Here is a 3,756-nt window from a genome sequence, read left to right as displayed (position 1 = left end):
AATCTCTATCCTTGATGGCACCATGTTTATGAGAGAGAAGGACTCAACCTGCATGTTTAAAAAAGCAAATCAGGAAACACTTCCTTATTCAAACTACAGGAATGGTCCGGTCCTACACTTGTAGTTTTACTGTAGGATTATATTGCAGTGTTCTGGACCCCATTACTGTGTCATTTGGTAATCTTTTAAGTGTTGAGTGATGATCATCACTTAGCCCAAAGTAGCCTTACTGAGACTTCATTGCACTACTTAAGTCATTTAAAGGAGATCTGTCTTAAGTGGTGACAGATTTCACTGTATCTCAGTCAGCTCCCTTTTGATTGGGAAAATCCTCTAGTAGCATGAAGCCTGTCCTCTGTGAGCCCTTGCACCCGCTACGTAGGGGGCAAGGTTAGAGTGCTGCTCTGTGAAGGCCATTGATGGTAGCTGGAATGATCCCTTGAGGCTAGGCTCCAGGTTATGCCAAGAGTTAACTAGGCACCACAATCTAGGGGAAGGGAATTCCTGCACCAAACAGATTTCAGCTGAACCCAGTGGTTTGGCCTTTTTGTTCCTTCATGCTAAGAAGGGCTGGGGAATAAAATAAGAGAGAACCACTATACCAGATTGCACGATCTGTCTTTGCCCATATAAACTAGAATTCTTTCCACATGTTTCCTGTTAGGTTTTCTGCCTTCCCAGGCAGTTCTCTACTTTTCTTTCCTGGTGAGCAGATTTCCTGTAGAAAATTGGAAGATGACTTGTTGATATTCTTTGATGGTATTTCCATGTATAATTGCCTACTTACTTAAATGTTTCCCCTTGAACATTAGCATGGAGCTTTCTGGGTTGAAGTTTAAATTCTTTGAGTTCAGGGAGGTTGGAATATGTGGCACAGTGCAGAAAGACCTCTGGAGCACCTGGTTAATGGGGAAAATCTGAGAATACTGCCAGACAATGCACTATTCTCAGAGGATGCTGTATTCTCAGAGAGTATACATGTCAGATGATAACTCTGGAGGATGTCATCACTGTAAAACCATGGCAACTGTTTCAATCCCTTAGTTTGAATGGATAGCTATCTCTGAAGGTATTTGTGCTCTTAGTAATTGTTGCATATGGGAAAATGACAAAACATTTCACAATTTGTAAAAATCCCTTTAATGCTATGTGAGGGGGGAAAAAGTCCTGGTTTCTTTTTTAGCTACTGTATTGCTTGCTGTTGACTTTTTGTGTAGCTCCTTTGCAATGTGGAAAGATGGTGACAGCTGTCTAGCAGTGTGCCATGTTAGAATAACAGTTGCTTCTTGCCAATCAAAAAGGGGAGCCCTGAATTTACAGTAAAATTTTGCCAACCAACCTCTTTTGTTTTAAGCAACCAATTCAAGGTATTCCCATGTACTTTCAGGTACACATTTGTTTGACCCTGAGGATTATTAAAATAGACCTTCTGTTTACTACCTCTGTTTGTTAACAAAAAGGGTTTTCACTGTATCCCATAATTAAATTCTGTTTAGTGACAATCTGATTACTGTACTTTTCCTAATCTACTTTGAAAAATATTTTGTATTTTCAAAGTGTACTTTCCAAAGTAAACTATAGAAAGTGAAACTAATCAGTACCATGATAAAACAGCAGAAAACTATCTGTGGTTCCAGTAATACTGATCCTGGTCACTTTTACAAAGGAAATGTATTCTGTCTGCATCAGTGGGGGGTCAACCTTTCCAGCAGGCATGCTACAAAGTACACTCCGCTCCCCTTCCCTTGCCTCATGTTGTTCTTCTCTCTCTTCCCTGCCCTATCTGCTTCTGTTCTCCCTGCCGGGTATACCATGTGCCATACAAAGTGATTGTGCATGCCACCTGTGGCAGGCATCCGGCAAGTTGGCCATTCCCCGTTCTGCCTGATTAAAATGCCTTGAACAGGAAGGAACTTGTTTTGTTGAAGAACTAAACACTGTATGCTTGGTAATAACTTGTTACACACTGGGATTTTTTTAAAGAAAATGCAAAAATCATTTTTTAACTTATAAAAACCTAGTATTAAAATAGCCTTACTACTTGTAAACTCTTGAAAACGATGGCGCTGGTTTCAATAAGACACATACCATACCACACCACAGAATGTCATGGGTGTCTAGTCTGATACGTTGTATCTTTTGTGTCAGTCATTAAGGATTTCAGACACAGGCTCTCTAGATAAGTTTTCAGAAAGAGTTTGATGGCCACTGGAATCCTGATTTCAGTTGTATATGGCATGTCTCATACCAAGTTAGAAAAAAAATCCTCTCAAATTCATTGTGAATACTGTGCTAAAACTAATGTGTTCCTACTGGATTTCAGAGGCTGATCACAACAGTTAGGAAAATCCTAATGCTGTCTTAGACTTGAAAGCAGTTTTGTGAAGGTGGCTGAAGCCTTGCATTATAATCAAAAGTCCTTCAGGACTGCATGCGTGTCTGCAGTCAATGCATTTCTTGTTCTTTATGCACTGTTCTCTGCTAAGAGGGAAACACTATGCAATAAGCAGCTTAACAATACTGTACCGGTATCAATGTCAGCTACAATAGCCTGTGGAAAGCAGTAACACTGAAAGGATCTGAAACAATCACTGTAGCATACGTACAGAGCTCCTGGAAGTTACATCCTATTGATCTTCAGTTTGTGTTTTCAAAATACTATAGTGTGTGTGTGTGTACGTATGTGTTTAACAGGATCTGTGAGCAGTGCATGGTTCTCTGACATTTGTATTCAAATCTGTCCTAAATAATTATTAAAAAGAAAAAGAAAAATCACTGTTGTTCTTTTCCTTATTGATGGCTGCACAATGAGGTGAGGGGGTCTGTCTGTCTTCTTTACATTCAGGGTAGCTGTTTCACCAGGTGCTTATCCAGCACAAACATGCTCCCCAGCATCATGGACACTGAGCTATCATCTGCTGACTGACTGCAGCAGAGCTCACTCCCTTTTGCATACCTGCTGTTTGGGGAAGGAAGAAGGAAATGGCTCCTTTCCCCATACTGTAGCCAACTGCAGCAGCTGCAATTCTGGCTCCAGTGGCCAGGCAGCCGCTCCCCTCCCCAGCAGGCCCACCCTGTTGCAACCCACAGCCCCCAGTGTACACTCCAAGGCAGGGGGCACTGAGCTCCTTGCCAGGCTTCTGCTCAGCAAGTGGACCCTGCTGCCATTCACAGATCAAACAACCCAGCCCTCAGCAAAGCAGTGGCATTGTGTTGGCTGCAGCCAAGGATGGAGACAAGTTTCACAGGATAGGGCAGGCCAGCCCTGACTCGGTTTCAGTCCACCACTGACCCCACACTGCCTCTTCCACTGACCTGCCACGCCTTGTTGTTAATTAACTGGGAGAGGTTGCCTCATCCCCTGGGAGGGGGGGGGACATGGCGTTAAGGCCAGGTGGTACTTTCCCTGTCTGCCTTTTCCTGATCTATGTCACCGCTATTAAAGACTTAAGCCCAGGACCCTCCTCCAGCTTGGCTTCTCTGACTCACAGGTCTCTCCTTGCCTCGGCCAACAGTCCTGCTCCAGTCCCTCCTGGGTCTCAAAACCAGAGAGCCCTTGGCTCCACTGGCCAATAAATTACCCCCCAGTCAGGCATGTGAGCTCCCTGCCTTCGCCGCCCTGGAAGAGCCCAGGCCTCATGACAAGTACTCCCAGCCCTCTCAGGGTCAATTGCTGCAGAGTTCCATGCCTCGGTTCTGTGCTACGCAGCCTTCCCATCTCCCCTTATAGCCATGTTATCCATTGATACTTGATGG

Source organism: Alligator sinensis, unplaced genomic scaffold (assembly GCF_000455745.1).
Source record: "Alligator sinensis unplaced genomic scaffold, ASM45574v1 scaffold1238_1, whole genome shotgun sequence".
Lineage (NCBI taxonomy): Eukaryota > Metazoa > Chordata > Crocodylia > Alligatoridae > Alligator > Alligator sinensis.
The sequence above is the reverse complement of the archived record's forward strand: the minus strand, read 5'-3'. Positions refer to the sequence as shown.